This window comes from Ornithodoros turicata, chromosome 1 (assembly GCF_037126465.1).
Source record: "Ornithodoros turicata isolate Travis chromosome 1, ASM3712646v1, whole genome shotgun sequence".
Classification (NCBI taxonomy): Eukaryota; Metazoa; Arthropoda; class Arachnida; order Ixodida; family Argasidae; genus Ornithodoros; species Ornithodoros turicata.
In genome coordinates, this window is record NC_088201.1 from 45,300,811 (window position 1) to 45,323,226 (window position 22,416).

At 41.2% G+C, this 22,416-nt stretch overlaps 1 protein-coding gene and 1 long non-coding RNA gene across 3 annotated transcripts in view; one reads left to right on the plus strand and one right to left on the minus strand.

The window, feature by feature from the left end:
* The window catches only part of LOC135378148 (kinase D-interacting substrate of 220 kDa B-like), a 116,791-nt gene that overhangs the window by 17,719 nt on the left and 76,656 nt on the right, over positions 1–22,416 (plus strand). The window lies entirely within an intron of this gene.
* Positions 2,450–4,835, minus strand: LOC135398590 (uncharacterized). Its single transcript, XR_010424120.1, has 2 exons — positions 4,781–4,835; positions 2,450–2,739 (listed from the first exon to the last, which is right to left on the minus strand). It is a non-coding gene; the product is annotated as an uncharacterized LOC135398590 (long non-coding RNA).

Here is a 22,416-nt window from a genome sequence, read left to right on the forward strand (position 1 = left end):
CCCGGACTTTGCCAGAATCGGGCGAAATTACATCGTGCGACACAATTTGATCGAGCAGATTAATCTGTCGGCACCCAATCTGACTTTTTTTTTCTCTAGTCCTGCTAAAGCGATGCGATAAGATATGGGTGTAGGCGTGTCCCCCGAAGCTCCACGAATAGATGACAATAGTGAGTTTTAGTATAACGTCGTACGCTGTCGCCCTTGCGTACGTAAGGGATAGCGTCGTGGTTCTGCGCAATGTGCAAAGCTCTTCTTGTGTCTTGCGCGTGCGCAGAACCACCAACGCTATCCCTTACCTACTCAAAGGCTACAGCGTACATTATACTAAAACTCACTATTGCTGTCGAAGTATCACAGACGTTCCAGCGGAGGCCCAGCAACAATACCGTAGTCAGAAAAATATTTCGGGAGGGGTTCTACGTGAACTTCACATGGGGGAGAAGGTTTCACCTCGCTTGACCTCTTTAAAATGCACTCCCAAAGGCAGACTCCAAAGGCCCTTGGTAACGACACTGTCCCGCAACATATACCGTACTTTCGGAGGGGCATTACACAATCTGCATGACAGTGAATTCGTAGAGGCAGTCGAGCATTAGAGAGTTTTAGTACATCATACGCTATCGCCTTTGCGTACGTCGTGGTGGGTCTGCGCAATGCACGAACCTCTGCTTGAGTCTTGCGCGTGCGCAGAACCACCAACGCTATCTCTCGTAAAGGCGACAGCGTACGTTATACTAAAACTCACTATTCTGAAATGCGGTTCTCTTTGTCTTTGCTATAGCTATATTTAACATCAGAGGGGGAGAAATATCTATGTTCACACGAGGCGTCGTGGCCGAGCGGTGCCAGTACCGTGTTGGGCAACTCCTGAAGACCACTTCTGAAGGTTCTATAGCGCAGATCTTCAAAGAAAAAAGAATGAAAAAAAAAAAAAAAAAGGTTAGCGCGGTTCACTACCATTGCAAGCGGCGTAACGCACGTCACTGTGGTTTGAGGATTTCAGGAAAAAGGATCCATGCGACAAAAACATCTACAGGGAAAAAGATCCACTAGTGGATCTTCTTTCCATATGGCTGTTCCTTCCGTATGGATCTTCTTTCTCTTTTGGATCATTTTTCGCTCCGTCACGTGATCCCGTGGCGCCACGTGGCGTGAAGCGTTCGCGAAAGTTAGCGGTCGCGAATATACAGGGTGTCCCAGAAAACGTGTCCTTAAAGTATAACAAAAAAAAAAAAAAAAAAAAGAGAAAGACAAAAAAAAAAAAAAAAAAAACTACGCCACCTAGAGTAATGTGGTCAACGGCATTTGTTTTGCCACCTCCTGACGTGAATGTAATCTAACTTGAGTTTTATTATGTGAATTTGTACGAACTGAACTCGAAAATTTGCCAGTTAAGGGTCGCTTTTTTACCACACCAATGCGAAGCGCATGCCGAATTTACTCAAATTCATGATACTTGACACGGATATTGAGGAGCTATCCCATCGGAAAAAATAGCCGAACATCACGCTTTTCCAGACCATAGCGCTGGACAAGTCTTTGCGCGCCTCCGTTGTCAGCCCGACGAAAGGAGGTTGCTATGCTCAGCCCACTCACAATGCTATACACGTTACCCCCCCCCCCCCCCCCCCCCCCAAAAAAAAAGGAACTAAATACGTTACTCGTTTCTTCGCAAAAATAGTAACCAAATACGTGCCCCGTGACTCACAAATAAAAGGAACGCCTTCTCGTTTCTTGGAAGTAACAACTTACTTCTACAGAAACATTTGCATACCAGACAGCAGAACTACGAAAGCATCGCCTACTTAATTTTTTTCAGCTCATCCATGATGCATTGCACTTCAGTAGCAACTAGTACACTCTTAAAAACGATGGTGGTGGTGCTTCTGTAAGAGCTCGCCGTTGTGGGCCTCACAGAGGTGGGGAACGTCACGACTAGCGCTCTGGGGGAAAGTGCGTCCTGGGCCGACTTCTAAGGGAACTGTGCCGAAATATGTCTGAAAGTGTCTGAGGAAAACCCACCAATTTCATCACATAGCACGCTCCTAGCAAACCATAATCCCGAGTGATATCGTTCTTTCCCCTCATTTACTGACTTACTATTTTCCACTGACGCGCTCGAAGGGACCGCCGTATTCACCTTGAGGAACAGTTTATGAATGCGAGGGAAATCTTTCATCCTCGATAGAGGGTAGTGCTCCTCGGTGCGCAAGAACTTCGTCAGCTGGCAAAAATCGCAAAGCTACCTTTTGGTCAGCTACACGACCAAACAGTTGAATTCAGCAGGCAAGTTTAAGTCGGTTCCAATGGAAACATGCTGCAAATAACAGCCATTTGCCCCCGCCCCTTCATTGGTCTCTTGTGCCATAAAGCACCAAAACACCAAAACACCACCCTTCGTTGGCTATGTTACAGTTGACGAACAGACGACTCCAGAGAAACAGAGAGCGTTCGGGATAATATGTGATTGTCTCATGTACACTGTCGACCCGCGCATGCATCAAATAAGCCCGAGTCTAAATGTACACCAAAGAACAGGGTTGAAGGCGGTGATCCGTAAGAGGGATTTTCAGGAAAAAACCGGCGTTCATTCCCCCGTGCGGAGCTAACTCGCATAAGGCACCAGCGCCGCCCTGTCGGCGGTGGCGTCGTCCCTTGTGTGGCCATACGGCCATAGTCATACGTCGCGGCGGTCATCGTTCACATGGATGATTCCCTCGGCATGTGGGACGGCGCCTGTTGAATCAAGTAGAAATTCTTGAATTGTGAAATGCAACAGCAGCTACGGAAATTCTGCCGGCTGCGAACTCCAGGATATGCAGTAAGCTAAGTGCGAAGACTAGATGGTGCATGAGTAAACGAAGAAATTCAGAGACAGGGGACACGGAGTAAGAAGATGAAGGCTTTCGATATGTTGTCTGCTTCGTCTTCCTCCGTGTCCCGAGTTGCCTCCATTCTGTCAGAGGTACCGTGGCAACAATATCGAGAGCACTTTAAATTCATCGGAACGAAGGAGAACTGAAATCGTGAGCTGAAATGTCTCCGCTGTGAGCCGAAGACGAAGTTTCTAAGCGTCTCACCTACCCCTGTCTCGGTTACCCTCAGTTTAGGCGTTCCTTTCAATGTTTGGCCTGCAATTACGTACAATTAGCCAAGAAGGGATGTCTCTGTGGCTCTAGAGTGACACCTATTATGAGCCAAAGACGAAAGATATGGTCTGCGTACAGAATTGCAAAAAGTAACTCCACCCGTACTCGGATACTTTTCCAAGGTATTTGTAACTGTATCTCAGTATTTTTTCCTGTCAGTAGCTCTAACTGTGACTTAATTACTTTCGAAGCTGAGTATCTCTAACTGTAACTTAGTTACTTTTGAAAAGTAACGAAGATATCAGCTCAAGATATCAGCTCAAGATATCAGCTCAAGATACCAGCTCAAGATATCAGCTCAAGATATCAGCTCAAGATATCAGCTCAAGATATCAGCTCAAGATATCAGCTCAAGATATCAGCTCAAGATAGCAGCTCAAGATAGCAGCTCAAGATAGCAGCTCAAGATATCAGCTCAAGATATCAGCTCAAGTTTTCAGCTCAAGTTTTCAGCTAAACATATAAGCCAAAACATCAGTTTAACATCTACGCCAAAACATCAGTTTAACATCTACGCCAAAACATCAGTTTAACATCTACGCCAAAACATCAGTTTAACATCTACGCCAAAACATCAGTTTAACATCTACGCCAAAACATCAGTTCAACATCTAAGCCAAAACATCAGTTCAACATCTAAGCCAAAACATCAGTTCAACATCTAAGCCAAAACATCAGTTCAACATCTAAGCCAAAACATCAGCTAAAACATAGCTAGGCATAATTGACGGAAGGGAAAGTGCGCAGACTAGATGGTGCATGAGTAAACGAAGAAATCCAGAGACGGAAGAGGAAAACTTTTGATATTTTGTCTGCTTCGTCTACCTTTGTGTCCCCTGTCTCTGGTTTTCTTCGTTTAGTGATAGCTGAACATAGCTAAATATATCAGCACAACATGTCAGCTAAACATGTCAGCTAAACATATAAGCTAAAACATCAGCTAAAACGTCGGCTAAACATATAAGCTAAAGCTATTAGCTAACATATCAGCTAGATATCAGCTTAACATAGCTAGGCATAATGGACGGAAGGGAAAGTGCGCAGACTAGATGGTACATGAGTAAACGAAGAAATCCAGAGACAGAAGAGGAAAACTTTTCATATTTTGTCTGTTTGGCTTTCCTCCGTGTCCCCTGTCTCTGGGTTTCTTCGTTTAGTGATAGGTGAACAAAGCTAAATATATCAGCTCTACATGTGAGCTAAAATATCAGCTAAACATACAAGCTAAAACATCAGCTAAAACACCAGCTAAACATATCAGCTAAACATATCAGCTAAAACATCAGCTAAACATAGCTGGGCATAATTGACGGAAGGGAAAACGCGCAGACTAGATGGTGCATGAGTAAACGAAGAAATCCAGAGACGGAAGAGGAAAACTTTTGATATTTTGTCTGTTTGGCTTTCCTCCGTGTCCCCTGTCTCTGGGTTTCTTCGTTTAGTGATAGCTGAATATAGCTCAATATATCAGTTCAACATGTCAGCTAAACAAATAAGCTAAAACATCAGCTACACATATAAGCTAAAACATCACCTAACATATAAGCTAAATATATTATCTAAACATATCAGCTAGATATCAGCTAAACATGCCTAGGCATAGTTGACGAAAGGGAAAGTGCGCATACTTGATGGTGCATGAGTTAACGAAGTATTCCAGAAACGCAAGAGGAAGACTTTTGCTATTTTGTCTGTTTCGTCTTCCTCCGTGTCCGCCATCTCTGGGTTTCTTCGTTTAGTGATAGGTGAACATAGCTAAATATATCAGCTCAACATGTCAGCTAAAAATATCAGCTAAACATATTAGCTATAACATCAGCAAAACATATAAGCTAAAACATCAGCAAAACATATGAGCTAAAACATCAGCTAAACATATCAGCTAAAACATCAGCAAAACATATGAGCTAAAACATCAGCTAAACATATAAGCTAAAACATCAACTAAACATATAAGTTAAAACATCAGCTAAACATATAAGCTGTAAAATCAGCTAAGTATATCAGCTAGATATCGGCTAAACATAGCTAGGCATAATTGACGGAAGGGAAAGTGCGCAGACTAATGGTGCATGAGTAAACGAATAAATCCAAAGACGGAAGAGGAAGACTTGATATTTTGTCGGTTTCGTCTTCCTCCGTGTCCGCTGTCTCTGGGTCACCCAGAGACAGCGGAGGAGATGAGCAGAATTGGCGGACACCCCGATTTAGTTCACGAAAGTGGCACCACGTGGCGTATCCACCTTCAACTCTCCCTCATATTCTTTTCCCCCTTTCTTCCTATCCTTTCCCTCGTGCTCTTCGATACCCCGTCGGTAATCCCGCTGCCATACCCACAACGGAGTACAATGTGCTCTTCTGGCCTAGATCTTCAAGTACACAAACAAAGCTGTGAAAACCAGTAGAGCTTGGCCGTGTCGTGTGTTTTGAGATTTTGCCAGTCGTTTTCCCCCTGCAAAGGAGTCGCGTTTGACAAAATCGTCTGCGAGGTTTCTCTCAGACTGCCAAACTGAAATTTCACGAACTTTGTTGAGTGATAGCGCATGATGTGTAAAAAAAAAAGCCCGAGCTGCTATGGGAGAAACAAGAAAGGTCCCGTGCGCGCCTACGCGGTATATCGATGTCCGTGAATTTAAAAAAAAAAAAAGAAGAAGAAGAAGAAGAAAAAAAAGAAGCGCATTACCTTTATTGCCCCCTAAGGTTTAGTGAGCATCGTCATGAGAAAATAAGAATATGTCACAGCCTAGCGAGTTATGTTTTAGAAGAAAAAAAAAAGCTCGTTTCAGAGTAAAGTCCTGGTTTCGGTACCAGGTTTCCTGTCTTGATCGCCCTACAGTATACGGGGAAATTTCGATATCTGCGTGTATTCCGTATTGTTAGCTGTGCTTCTAACAAATGTTACAGCTAGAAGAAATTTTGTCATTACACGAAAATAATCATCTGTTTTTTTATCTCCAATTCTAAAGTGCAGTATCAGTTACTGCACAGTAGGTGTATTCGCACGAAGTCAATCTATGCAAAAGGTGAAAACAGTTCACTTTTGATCGAAGTCATCAATAATACAAGGACAAATATGATGTGTCAGCGTAGCATGTAGTCTTCTTTAGTGCGTCACTGAGGACAGAAAGAAAACCGAAACAGAGGCCGTCGTGAAACCACAGACATGAACTCAAAAACGCTATTCTCTGAAATGTAGCAGGCCACTGTTTTTCCTGCAGAGGTACATTTCTCATACTGGGCTCACTTCTTCGATACCAATGAACGAGCTTCCTGTGTGTATGTGTCGTCCCCTCCTTTGCTTTTTCCAATCGTCTACGAGGCCGTCTTGGACTACCGGATTGACAATTTCAACAGCATTGTCCATTATTGTGTTTGACATTACGGTGCAGGGATCCAAGACAATTGCTCACCGGACAATTGCTCACCAAAAAACTGCTGAAGTCGGACAATTGCTCACCGCCTCTTTCACCGCACTTATATGTAATTTTATTTCGCGTTCTTATGCGATGTGATTTTATTTCTTGTTTATGGCGTTCATATACTTGACTTTTCTATGTTAGCTGAACTTCGATGTACCTCGAAATAAAGTGATCGAAATCCCCGCTGCAAAATAAACACTGTAAATAAATGTTATCTAACTACGAAATGCACAGTCGCGCGCGGGAAACTGTCAACAGCGAACTTAGACTAACCTGGACATAGCAATGCAAACACTGAACTTGGACTAACCTAATACGTGCTGTTCAGTCGTGCCGGCCCTGCTAAGCCGCGACTCGGGCGCTAAAATGCGGCTGCTAAACTGACTTGGACAGATATAGAAAATTCCTGAACTTTAGTGGTTAAACTGTGATGTGTTAAATAGCATGGGCGTACCGTGAGGGGGGCAAGGTCACTTGTGAAAATTTAGCACACTCTATCTATACGTCACGATTTTTGTTCTCAGATGTCATAATAATATCATAATCAGTCCGCGTCACGGAAGGCGGTCGCATGCTTCGCCCCCCCCCCCCCCCCCCATAAAAAAATCCGAGAAGAACGCCCCATGGACGCAGGTCCTGACAAAGACTCTTCAGGCGTGCCTGCATCTCTCGCCTGGACGACCTCTCGCCTCCTCGTCTTCACTGGTGGATTTCCTAGCTATTTGAAGCAACTTAGACAGCTAAAAATGAAGTGCATCTACCATAAAAAAGTCAAGCGCCATAAACACGAAATAAAATCACAATATAAGTGTGGTGAGAGACCCGGTGAGTAATTGTCCGGCTTGAACGGTTCTGTGGTGAGCAATTGTCCGGCCTCAGCAGTTTTTTTTTTTTTTTGTGAGCAATTGTCCGGTGAGCAATTGTCCGGCCTCAGCAGTTTTTTTTTTTTTTTTTGTGAGCAATTGTCCGGTGAGCAATTGTCCGCGCCCCACAGGACGTCTCGGTGTACGGACATTTTGGTGTACGGACTAACGGGAGTAGGACAAAATGTAGTTGTGGATGTGAAAGAAAAAAATACCCTTCAGGCTCCTGCGTGCCCAAAAGTACAAGCGCATGGTTTCGCACGGCTCATGAAACACATCACAACTGACCAGGTGGTGCTACCATTTGTTCACCGGATTTGTTAAAGTTCTGAGACACATTTGTTTTTAATGAGTTTATGTCGAAAAGTCGAAGGGCGGATTATAACAAGACCGAAAAATAAAGAGCTCCAAGAAGATGTCCCAACTATTAAATATATTTTTAGGAGTAAGTGAACGGCAAATAAATACACTAGATTATTACACTCATGCTTCGCCTCTACCGACATAACCCACTAGTACGGGAGTCCTACCACGCTTCTATGCTTGTGCACATGTATGCTTCAGTCATGCGCGTGGTTAAAAACATCACGTTGAAATTTGATGTTCCTCTCTAGCCGCCCTCCCTCACCAGCCGCAACGAAGTGTGTTCTCCTGAAAGAAACATTTTTCTGTTGTACTGTGTCACTGAACGCGACACATAACTTCAGAAAACAGCAGGCAAAACACTTGGTGAGCATTTGTCCGCTTTGAGCTTTCATACTGTGAGCAAATGCCCTGGATTCGCATTTTTGAGCGCGCAGGAGCCTGCGGGACCGTTTTTATTTTATTTTTCGCCCACGCAACCACCGACCCCATTTTTTTTCTACGCCCAGCGGGATCCAGGACATTTGCTCACCGGACATTTGGGCGCCGTCCGAATGCTTAGGGCGGACCAATGCTCAACAGGATTTTTACGTGCGTCCTGTTTTCACAAATTATGTGTCGTGTTTGGTGGCAACAGTATGGATACTATGAAATTTGAATTCCATTTGTTACATCTTTAGTGGAAGCATTTGGTTAGATGTTACTCCCCTTGTATTTCTACATACTTTTTGCTCGGTGATGGCCGCGTATTTTCAAGGCCTAAACAACGACATAGAATTACCGTGGTGCCCCTCCAAAAGCTGTTAGACTCGCTAGCCATAAAATTATTGCGGTGACCTAACATAATAAAATAATTTCAAATAATAAATTACGTGGTTGACAATTATACAGGGTGTTTGCTCTAACGTGTCCAGAAATTTTATTTAAAGCGAACGATAAAAGAGAAACGAGCTCTATTTTTGAGCTACTTGAGAAACAGGTACTACTATAGTGAAGCAGTACCTGTTTCTTACACAAGTAGCAGAAAAGTACCACTTGCTTTTCTTTTATCGCTCGCTTTAAATATGATTTCTGGACACTTTAGAGCATACACCCTGTATACTGCTTCTGTGGTTTCACCTCAATCTTTTGTTTTCGTAACTCGAGAGCAAAAGCTGACTGACTGAACCTATGCGTAGTGCAAGTCGGAGTGCATTAAACGTGTTACTTTTGTCGCTCAAGTCAATTTTTTTTGTATTGTGTTTCCTTTACTGCGGACCGCATTATTTTTAACAAATTCATCACAATGAATCACTCCCAGGATGGCCATAATATGATAAAATGGCTTATTCAATGCTTTTGTTCCATTTATGGAAACTTGAAGGGCAACGGGAAGGTGCAGAGTTTTTATCGACACGAGAACACAGGAACGCGACATGGTAACTTGGTAAGCTTTTTGGAATACAAGGGAAATAACGTCTAATCAAATGCTTACACCAAAGCGGTAACCGACAAGTCCTGAACAAATGGAATTAAAATTGTATAATATCATAATTGCATATTGTTTGTTGCAATAAAATGAGTTGAGTTATCAGTACCTTGAAGATACCCACTTGGAGATAATACTACAAAATGACAAACCAATTCTTCATCTACTCTTGGGAAAAGGGGGAAAAATGAATATCTGTACAGCAGCGACTAGAACATGGGGCGCACAATATTAAAAAAGAAAATGCCTCAAAAGTTTAAAAGCCACGACAGACCACGATCACATGCAGAATAGGTATTAAACCTATAATAGTAAACCAAAAAGCACGTTCTTCTATATGTAAACCAAATTCCTTTACAGCACTACATTTTATGCCAAGCCGCCCTCTTCCCTTTGTTTTATTACGATATGTCGACATCGTGGCAGCCATTCCTGGGACCATTTTTCCCGGAACCGACGTTGCAGTTATGTCCCGCTCCCGCCGCTGTAACGCTTTGCACCGAAACGTCCGTGCACCGAAATGTCCTAGACCCAGTAACAATAAACTATTGTCTCACGAGAGCGTACTGTGCATACATAGTAAAAATCACTTCTGCCACTAGAGTTATAGTAACAGTTACGTTTTTAGAGTAACGCGTACAACTCTGCGAATAGCATACAATACAACAAGTGCAGACGCCCATCACGGCTTTCGTACGTGCACATGACTCTTCAATTTTCTGGCCCGTATCAGGCCAGGAATTTGAAAACACGGAAATACTAAATTTCACGTCTTTGTTGCATCGCACTTGTTATTTCTAGCTTGTACTGCAGAAAGCCAAACTAACAATTCCCCTGGGATGCCTTTGCTTTGTGTACTTGGGGAGAAGGTTGCTGCTTCCTTTTTGTGGTTCCAGAGCAAACTGTCCAGCGGGGTGCACAATTCCCTCATTTCAACTTCTCCGTCCCGGTTCTTTGGCAAGAAACAACCGGCTCATTTCAACAGACCCCAATTCACTCGTCGCATTGCTTCTCCCGGCGAGTCAGACATTCCTTCGTTGTCGTGTTCAACCTAACAATGGCATTGTCCGTGCATCCTGTTCTCCCTTCATTGGGAGTTGGCATGGGGAACTGGGCTACAACCTCTGTCACGTGGAAGGCCTGGAGAAATTTTTAGGTAGTGTACGTCACAGGAAAATTCAACCATCAAATTATGTCCATATTATTTATAGTTCTGAGGTATAGCCATGCATTTGCAATGACTTGTGAAAAGCACATAAATCCCATACAGCATGTGTAAAATACAATTGTCTGCGCCTTGTGCCTTTCACAGATAATTGTAATAAAACATTGTTTGCTTCTAATTTACTTATAATTCGCTACCGCAAAGAAGAAGGGAAACACAAAGCACATTAAAATCAGGGTGAATTAATTCGAGAAGTGAGCGGGGTCAACCACGTCATTGAGGTATATTTAAAATGCTGTAAATACAAAATGCATCGTCACATGCCACCAGTGACAACCACAATGCCAGTGGCACGTTGCGACTTCCCCTATTATATTCTGTAAAATAGAAGGAGCCATGCCTTTGTACTAGAACCTCAATCACTCTTCCAGAGTAGAACAGAGAAATCAACCACATTTTTCAAAGATTCGCACATCAGTTTAAAATATACAGACAGCTATATTAATTTATGACATCTCAAATACCTGTCCGATAACGTTCAATCACGCGACAAAGGTGGTACAATTATCAATGTGGCAGTCTCACCGACCAAACGCTCAAGGCGTAAAAATGCTCACCAAGCTTTTTGCGTTCCTGTTGTTTTCGCAAGTGTGGTAAACAAGAAGAAATGGCCAAGAGAGACCAAAGCGAACGGCCAGCCCGGGGTGTCGGTACCTCTTTTCCCTGAATTGTTCGAAATCGTTATGTGTCGTGTTTGGTTTGTAGCACAGTATGAAATGTCTGTTGCAGGAGAACACACTTTGTTGTGGCTTGGGGGATCATCATGTTTTCAACCACGCGCATGACTGAAGCTCCTTACTAGTAAAATAATTCAAACACGTGCACGAGCACGATAGGACTCAACTGGTAATGGGATATATCAATAAAAGCTGAGCAGAAGCGCAGGGCATTTATTGGTCGTTCATTCACCTCAAAAGATATCTTTAATAGTTGCCAAGCAGACTGATTTAACTAGTGAAAATTTCGCGTGACTGACAAGTGTAAAAGTGTATAAAAATAGCGCGGTATAAGAATAAGCGTGGTCGTTTCTTGCCGTGAACTCTGCTTTTCTTTCTTTTTTTTTTAATGCCTCAACAGCTACATAGTATATATATGGTGAGACGCTAGGAAGATTATCCGTATATTCCTGGTCGGTGAACCTTGGAAAGGTATTTTGTACTTCATACCTCAGGGAGCGGTGCTGATGTGAGGTGGTGTTCTTCTCTACAGATAGCGAGCACTAGAAGGTTTGTGCACTATGCCGACTAAGCAATTTTGGTTCAATACCGCCAAACAACAAAGAAAAGCCAGTTGTGGCTATATAGGGCTACAATGACTGACAGCATCTAAGATTATCATATCTTGGGTCAATGGAGTCATTATTGTCTGTTATAAGTTATTACCCAACACCCCCATCGCAGGAAGACTGAAGCTGGTCTTTTAGCAGCTGTTGGACGATGTATTGCTTCTAAAAAGTTAAAAAAAATGATTTGAGGAATATAACAATTTATTGTTCGTTATACAATGACACAATGGAAAGGATGAAAATAAATTATGAAACTGTCAGGATGGGCTCATGGTAAAATCGAACGGGTGAGCAAATGTCCGGTCTTAGCTAATATAATTACTTAGTCTGTACATTATTAATTAATATCCCGTAGTATCCGACCCGGGTCTCGTTCCCCTGTTGCACCCACAGTCTGCGCGTTTGCTCAAATTCTTTGTCCAGACGGCCGTCCCAGACGCCAAAATGACATTTTGATTAACTTTGATTGATAATAACACTTGATATAAAATTGATATCAGAGATGTCATCATCTAATTATTTAGTCTGTATATTATTAATTAATATCCCAGAGTATCGGACCCGGGTCTCGTTCCCCTGTTGCACCCACGGTCGGCGCGTTTGCTCAAATCTTCGTCCAGACGGCCGTCCCAGACGCCAAAATGACATTTTGATTAACTTTGATTGATAATAACAGTTGATATAAAATTGATATCAGAGATGTCATCATCTAATTATTTAGACTGTATATTATTAATTAATATCCCAGAGTATCGGACCCGGGTCTCGTTCCCCTGTTGCACCCACGGTCGGCGCGTTTGCTCAAATCTTCGTCCAGACGGCCGTCCCAGACGCCAAAATGACATTTTGATTAACTTTGATTGATAATAACAGTTGATATAAAATTGATATCAGAGATGTCATCATCTAATTATTTAGACTGTATATTATTAATTAATATCCCAGAGTATCGGACCCGGGTCTCGTTCCCCTGTTGCACCCACGGTCGGCGCGTTTGCTCAAATCTTCGTCCAGACGGCCGTCCCAGACGCCAAAATGACATTTTGATTAACTTTGATTGATAATAACAGTTGATATAAAATTGATATCAGAGATGTCATCATCTAATTATTTAGTCTGTATATTATTAATTAATATCCCAGAGTATCGGACCCGGGTCTCGTTCCCCTATTGCACCCACGGTCGGCGCGTTTGCTCAAATCTTCGTCCAGACGGCCGTCCCAGACGCCAAAATTACATTTTGATTAACTTTGATTGATAATAACAGTTGATATAAAATTGATATCAGAGATGTCATCATCTAATTATTTAGACTGTATATTATTAATTAATATCCCAGAGTATCGGACCCGGGTCTCGTTCCCCTGTTGCACCCACGGTCGGCGCGTTTGCTCAAATCTTCGTCCAGACGGCCGTCCCAGACGCCAAAATGACATTTTGATTAACTTTGATTGATAATAACAGTTGATATAAAATTGATATCAGAGATGTCATCATCTAATTATTTAGTCTGTATATTATTAATTAATATCCCAGAGTATCGGACCCGGGTCTCGTTCCCCTGTTGCACCCACGGTCGGCGCGTTTGCTCAAATCTTCGTCCAGACGGCCTTCCCAGACGCCAAAATTACATTTTGATCAACTTTGGTTGATAATAACAGTTGATATAAAATTGATATCAGAGATGTCATCATCTAATTATTTAGTCTGTATATTATTAATTAATATCCCAGAGTATCGGACCTGGGTCTCGTTCCCCTGTTGCACCCACGGTCGGCGCGTTTGCTCAAATCTTCGTCCAGACGGCCGTCCCAGACGCCAAAATGACATTTTGATTAACTTTGGTTGATAATAACACTTGATATAAAATTGATATCAGAGATGTCATCATCTAATTATTTAGTCTGTATATTATTAATTAATATCCCAGAGTATCGGACCTGGGTCTCGTTCCCCTGTTGCACCCACGGTCGGCGCGTTTGCTCAAATCTTCGTCCAGACGGCCGTCCCAGACGCCAAAATGACATTTTGATTAACTTTGATTGATAATAACAGTTGATATAAAATTGATATCAGAGATGTCATCATCTAATTATTTAGTCTGTATATTATTAATTAATATCCCAGAGTATCGGACCCGGGTCTCGTTCCCCTGTTGCACCCACGGTCGGCGCGTTTGCTCAAATCTTCGTCCAGACGGCCGTCCCAGACGCCAAAATGACATTTTGATTAACTTTGATTGATAATAACAGTTGATATAAAATTGATATCAGAGATGTCATCATCTAATTATTTAGTCTGTATATTATTAATTAATATCCCAGAGTATCGGACCCGGGTCTCGTTCCCCTGTTGCACCCACGGTTGGCGCGTTTGCTCAAATCCTCGTCCAGACGGCCGTCCCAGACGCCAAAGTGACATTTTGATCAACTTTGGTTGATAATAACACTTGATATAAAATTGATATCAGAGATGTCATCATCTAATTATTTAGTCTCTATATTATTAATTAATACCTCAGAGTATCGGACCCGGGTCTCGTTCCCCTGTTGCACCCACGGTCGGCGCGTTTGGTCAAGTCCTCGTCCAGACGGCCGTCCCAGTCGCCAAAATGACATTTTGATCAACTTTGATTGATGATAACAGTTGATATAAAATTGATATCAGAGATATCATAATCTAATTATTTAGTCTGTATATTATTAATTAATATCCCAGAGTACTGGACCCGGGTCTCGTTCCCCTGTTGCACCCCGGGTGTGCCCTTTGGATATCCGGAAGGAATAGCCCTTCGCCTTTCGAACTGATTCCGAGTTTCGACGCATGCGTATTACGGTAATACTAGAACTTAGTGCGCGGGACGCCTAAGAACGGATGCTTGTCTGGGACGCATGTTTAAAGGCCCAGGGTGCATCAGGGTTAACACTCACACGCCGTGCGGTGGTTGATATGTGGCCTGGAGGATGTACTGATTCAAAATAGGCGATGACATTTCAAAAATTTTACTTTCTTTGTCGAAAAATCATGGTCTAAAAATGGGCCCTGTGCAAAAATCGACGAAATCCCCATAGGCGCAATGCATTGAAATTAATTTGACCTGGGTGCACTAGATATACATTCTGCTGCTGCCATTCTTGTTTCCAGGAGTTCTTTACATGTTGTTCTTACTTCTTAGACGATGACATCTTAAAATTTTTATTCGGTTTTGGTGTTAATTGGCATAAACGCAATTTCTCATTGTACTCCTGTCCTGTAAGGCCGCTTCCCGCAATGCAGTTCGGTATAGCGGTGGAGCGTGCCGACGGGAGGGTGACCGCGAATTCTGCGAATAGACTAGATGGTACATGAGTAAACGAAGAAATCCAGAGACGGAAGAGGAAAACTTTTCATATTTTGTCTGTTTGGCTTTCCTCCGTGTCCCCTGTCTCTGGGTTTCTTCGTTTAGTGATAGGTGAACAAAGCTAAATATATCAGCTCTACATGTGAGCTAAAATATCAGCTAAACATACAAGCTAAAACATCAGCTAAAACACCAGCTAAACATATCAGCTAAACATATCAGCTAAAACATCAGCTAAACATAGCTGGGCATAATTGACGGAAGGGAAAACGCGCAGACTAGATGGTGCATGAGTAAACGAAGAAATCCAGAGACGGAAGAGGAAAACTTTTGATATTTTGTCTGTTTGGCTTTCCTCCGTGTCCCCTGTCTCTGGGTTTCTTCGTTTAGTGATAGCTGAATATAGCTCAATATATCAGTTCAACATGTCAGCTAAACAAATAAGCTAAAACATCAGCTACACATATAAGCTAAAACATCACCTAACATATAAGCTAAATATATTATCTAAACATATCAGCTAGATATCAGCTAAACATGCCTAGGCATAGTTGACGAAAGGGAAAGTGCGCATACTTGATGGTGCATGAGTTAACGAAGTATTCCAGAAACGCAAGAGGAAGACTTTTGCTATTTTGTCTGTTTCGTCTTCCTCCGTGTCCGCCATCTCTGGGTTTCTTCGTTTAGTGATAGGTGAACATAGCTAAATATATCAGCTCAACATGTCAGCTAAAAATATCAGCTAAACATATTAGCTATAACATCAGCAAAACATATAAGCTAAAACATCAGCAAAACATATGAGCTAAAACATCAGCAAAACATGAGCTAAAACATCAGCTAAACATATCAGCTAAAACATCAGCAAAACATATGAGCTAAAACATCAGCTAAACATATAAGCTAAAACATCAACTAAACATATAAGTTAAAACATCAGCTAAACATATAAGCTGTAAAATCAGCTAAGTATATCAGCTAGATATCGGCTAAACATAGCTAGGCATAATTGACGGAAGGGAAAGTGCGCAGACTAATGGTGCATGAGTAAACGAATAAATCCAAAGACGGAAGAGGAAGACTTGATATTTTGTCGGTTTCGTCTTCCTCCGTGTCCGCTGTCTCTGGGTTTCTTCGTTTAGTGATAGCTGAACATAGCTAAATATATCAGCTCAACATGACAGCTAAACATATAAGCCAAAACATCAGTTTAACATATAAGCTAAAACATCAGCTAAAACATAGCAAGGCATAATTGACGGAAGGGAAAGTGCGCAGACTAGATGGTGCATCAGTAAACGAAGAAATCCAGAAACGGAAGGGGAAGACTTTTGATATTTTGTCTGTTTCGTCTTCCTCCGTGTCCCCTGTCTCTGAGTTTCTTCGTTTACTGATAGCTGAACGTAGCTAAATATATCAACTCAACATGTCAGCTAAACATATAAGCTAAAACATCAGCTAGACATATAAGCTAAATATATTAGCTAAAAATATCAGCCGGATATCAGCTAAACATAGCTAGGCATAATTGACGGAAGGGAAAGTGCGCAGACTAGATGGTGCATGAGTAAACGAAGAAATCCAGAAACGGAAGAGGAAGCTTTTGATATTTTGTCTGTTTCGTCTTCCTCCGTGTCCCCTGTCTCTGGGTTTCTTCGTTTAGTGATAGTTGAACATGGCTAAATATATCAGCTAAACCTATAAGCTAAAACACCAGCTAAACATAGCAGCTAGATATCAGCTAAACATAGCTAAGCATAATTGACGGAAAGGAAAGTGCGCAGACTGGATGGTGCATGAGTAAACGAGGAAATCCAGAGACGGAAGAGGCAGACATTTGATATTTTGTCTGTTTCGTCTTCCTCCGTGTCCCCTGTCTCTGGGTTTCTTCGTTTAGTGATAGCTAAACATAGCTAAATATATCAGCACAACATGTCAGCACAACATGTCAGCACAACATGTCAGCTAAACATGTCAGCTAAACATGTCAGCTAAAGATGTCAGCTAAACATGTCAGCTAAACATGTCAGCTAAACATGTCAGCTAAACATGTCAGCTAAACATGTCAGCTAAACATGTCAGCTAAACATGTCAGCTAAACATGTCAGCTAAACATGTCAGCTAAACATGTCAGCTAAACATGTCAGCTAAACATGTCAGCTAAACATGTCAGCTAAAACATCAGCTAAACATATCAGCTAAAACATCAGCTAAACATACCAGCTGGATATCAGCTAAACATACCAGCTGGATATCAGCTAAACATACCAGCTGGATATCAGCTTAACATACCAGCTGGATATCAGCTTAACATAGCTAGGCATAATTGACGGAAGGGAAAACGCGCAGACTAGATGGTGCATGAGTAAACGAAGAAATCCAGAGACGGAAGAGGAAAACTTTTGATATTTTGTCTGTTTGACTTTCCTTTGTGTCCCCTGTCTCTGGGTTTCTTCGTTTAGAGATAGCTGAATATAACTAAATATATCAGTTCAACATGTCAGCTAAACAAATAAGCTAAAACATCAGCTACACATATAAGCTAAAACATCACCTAACATATAAGCTAAATATATTATCTAAACATATCAGCTAGATATCAGCTAAACATGCTTAGGCATAATTGACGGAAGGAAAGTGCGCAGACTAGGTGGTGCATGAGTAAACGAAGAAATCCAGAGACGGAAGAGGAAAACTTTTGATATTTTGTCTGTTTCGACTTCCTTTGTGTCCCCTGTCTCTGGTTTTCTTCGTTTAGTGATAGCTGAACATAGCTAAATATATCATCTAAACATGTCAGCTAAAAATATCAGCTAAACATATAAGCTCAAACATCAGCTAAACATACCAGCTCAAACATCAGCTAAATATATAAGCTAAAACATCAGCTAAACATAAGCGAGATATCAGCTAAACATAGCTAGGCATAATTGACGGAGGGGAAAGTGCGCTGACTAGATGGTGCATGAGTAAACGAAGAAACCCAGACACAGAAGAGGAAGACTTTTGATATTTTGTCTGTTGCGTCTTCCTCCGTGTCCGCTGTCTCTGGGTTTCTTCGTTTAGTGATAGCTGAACATAGCTAAATATATCAGCTCAAAATGTCAGCTAAACATATAAGCCAAAACATCAGTTTAACATATAAGCTAAAACATCAGCTAAACATATCAGCTAAAACATAGCAAGGCATAATTGACGGAAGGGAAAGTGCACAGAGTAGATAGTGCATGAGTAAACGAAGAAACCCAGAAACGGAAGAGGAAGGCTTTTGATATTTTGTCTGTTTCGTCTTCCTCCGTGTCCCATGTCTCTGGGTTTCTTCGTTTAGTGATAGCTGAACATAGCTAAATATATCAGCTAAACATGTCAGCTAAAGATGTCAGCTAAACATATAAGCTAAAACATCAGCTAGACATATAAGCTAAATATATCAGCTAAAAATATCAGCCAGATATCAGCTAAACATATTTAGGCATAATTGACGGAAGGGAAAGTGCGCAGACTGGATGGTGCATGAGTAAACGAAGAAATCCAGAAACGGAAGAGGAAGGCTTTTGATATTTTGTCTGTTTCGTCTTCCTTTGTTTCCCCTGTCTCTGGTTTTCTTCGTTTAGTGATAGCTGAACAGAGCTAAATAGATCAGCTAAACATGTCAGCTAAACATATAAGCTAAAGGTATTACCTAAACATATCAGCTAGATATCAGCTGAACATAGCTAGGCATAATTGACGGAAGGGAAACTGCGCAGACTAGATGGTGCATGAGTAAACGAAGAAATCCAGAGGCGGAAGAGGAAAACTTTTGATAGTTTGTCTGTTTGGTTTTCCTCCGTGTCCCCTGTCCCTGGGTTTCTTCGTTTAGTGATAGGTGAACATAGCTAAATATATGAGCTCAACATGTCCGCTAAACATATAAGCTAAATATATATCAGTTCAACATGTCAGCTAAAATATTAGCTAAACATATCAGCTAAACATATCGGCTAAACATATCGGCTAAACATATCGGCTAAACATATCGGCTAAACATATCGGCTAAACATATCGGCTAAACATATCGGCTAAACATATCGGCTAAACATATCGGCTAAACATATCGGCTAAACATATCGGCTAAACATATCAGCTAAACATATCAGCTAAAGATATCAGCTAGATATAAGCTAAACATAGCTAGACATAATTGACGGAAGGGAAAGTGCGCAGACTAGATGGTGTATGAGTAAACGAAGTATTCCAGAAACTGAAGAGGAAGACTTGATATTTTGTCTGTTTCGTCTTCCTCGGTGTCCGCTGTCTCTGGGTTTCTTCGTTTAGTGATAGCTGAACATCGCTAAATATATCAGCTCAAGATGTCAGCTAAACATATAAGCCAAAACATCAGTTTAACATATCAGCTAAAACATCAGCTAAACATGTCAGCTTAAACATAGCTAAGCATAATTGACGGAAGGGAAAGTGCGGAGACTAGATGGTGCATGAGTAAACGAAGAAATTTAGAGACGGAAGAGGAAAACTTTTGATATTTGGTCTGTTTCGTCTTCCTTTGTGTCCCCTGTCTCTGGTTTTCTTCGTTTAGTGATAGCTGAACATAGCTAAATATATCACCTAAACATGTCAGCTAAACATATAAGCTGAAACATCAGCTAAAACATCGGCTAAACATATAAACTAAAGATATTAGCTAACATATCAGCTTAACATAGCTAGGCATAATTGACGGAAGGGAGAGTGCGCAGACTAGATGGTGCATGAGTAAACGAAGAAATCCAGAGACGGAAGAGGAAAACTTTTGATATTTTGTCTGTTTATCTTTCAACCGTGTCCTCTGTCTCTGGGTTTCTTCGTTTAGTGATAGCTGAACATAGCTAAATATATCGGCTAAACATGTCAGCTAAAGATGTCAGCTAAACATATAAGCTAAACATATAAGCTAAACATATAAGCTAAATATGTCAGCTAAACATGTCAGCTAAACATGTCAGCTAAGCATGTCAGCTAAACATGTCAGCTAAACATGTCAGCTAAACATGTCAGCTAAACATGTCAGCTAAACATGTCAGCTAAACATGTCAGCTAAACATGTCAGCTAAACATGTCAGCTAAACATGTCAGCTAAACATGTCAGCTAAACATGTCAGCTAAACATGTCAGCTAAACATGTCAGCTAAACATATAAGCTAAAACATCAGCTAGACATATAAGCTAAATATATCAGCTAAAAATATCAGGCAGATATCAGCTAAACATATTTAGGCATAATTGACGGAAGGGAAAGTGCGCAGGCTAGATGGTGCATGAGTAAACGAAGAAATCCAGAGACGGAAGAGGAAAACTTTTGATATTTTGTCTGTTTCGTCTTACTTTGTGTCCCCTGTCTCTGGTTTTCTTCGTTTAGTGATAGCTGAACGTAGCTAAATATATCACCTAAACATGTCAGCTAAACATATAAGCTCAAACATCAGCTAAACATGCAAGCTCAAACATCAGCTAAACATGCAAGCTCAAACATCAGCTAAACATGCAAGCTCAAACATCAGCTAAACATGCAAGCTCAAACATCAGCTAAACATGCAAGCTCAAACATCAGCTAAACATGCAATCTCAAACATCAGCTAAACATAAGCGAGATATCAGCTAAACATAGCTAGGCATAATTGGCGGAAGGGAAAGTGCGCTGACTAGGTGGTGCATGAGTAAACGAAGAAACCCAGACACGGAAGAGGAAGACTTTTGATACTTTGTCTGTTTCGTCTTCCTCCGTGTCCGCTGTCTCTCGGTTTCTTCGTTTAGTGATAGCTGAACATAGCTAAATATATCAGTTCAACGTGTCAGCTAAACATCTGAGCCAAAACATAAGTTTAACATATAAGCTAAAACATAAGCTAAACATATCAGCTAAAACATAGCAAGGCATAATTGACGGAAGGGAAAGTGCGCAGACTAGATGGTGCATGAGTAAACGAAGAAATCCAGAAACGGAAGAGGAAGGCTTTTGATATTTTGTCTGTTTCGTCTTCCTCCGTGTCCCATGTCTCTGGGTTTCTTCGTTTAGTGATAGCTGAACATAGCTAAATATATCAGCCAAACATGTCAGCTAAACTTATAAGCTAAACATATAAGCTGAAACATCAGCTAAAACATCCGCTAAACATATAAACTAAAGCTATTAGCTAACATATCAGCTAGATATCAGCTTAACATAGCTAGGCATAATTGACGGAAGGGAAAGTGCGCAGACTAGATGGTACATGAGTAAACGAAGAAATCCAGAGACGGCAGAGGAAGGCTTTTGATATTTTGTCTGTTTGGTTTTCCTCCGTGTCCCCTGTCTCTGGGTTTCTTCGTTTAGTGACAGGTGAACAGAGCTAAATATATCAGCTCAACATGTCAGCTCAACATGTCAGCTCAACATGTCAGCTCAACATGTCAGCTAAACATGTCAGCTAAACATGTCAGCTAAACATGTCAGCTCAACATGTCAGCTCAACATGTCAGCTCAACATGTCAGCTAAACATGTCAGCTAAAACATGAGCTAAACATATAAGCTAAGCATATTAGCTAAAGATATCAGCTAAACATGTCTAGGCATAATTGACGAAAGGGAAAGTGCGCATACTTAATGGTGCATGAGTTAACGAAGTATTCCAGAAACGGAAGAGGAAGACTTTTGCTATTTTGTCAGTTTCGTCTTCCTCCGTGTCCGCTGTCTCTGGGTTTCTTCTTTTAGTGATTGGTGAACATAGCTAAATATATCAGCTCTACATGTCAGCTAAAATATCAGCTAAACATATAAGCTGAAATGTCAGCAAAACATATAAGCTAAAATGTCAGCAAAACATATAAGCTAAAACGTCAGCAAAACATATAAGCTAAAACGTCATCAAAACATATGAGCTCAAACGTCAGCTAAACATATAAGCTAAAACGCCAGCTAAACATATAAGCTAAAACATTAGCTAAACATATCAGCTAAACATATAAGCTAAAACATATAAGCTAAAACATATAAGCTAAAACATATAAGCTAAAACGTCAGCTAAACATGTAAGCTAAAACGTCAGCTAAACATATCAGCTAAACATATCAGCCCAACATATCAGCCAAACATATCAGCCAAACATATCAGCCAAACATATCAGCCAAACATATCAGCCAAACATATCAGCTAAACATATCAGCTAAAACGTCAGCTAAACATATCAGCTAAAACATCAGCTAAACATACCAGCTAGATATCAGCTTAACATAGCAAGGCATAATTGACGGAAGGGAAAGTGGGCAGACTAGATGGTGCATG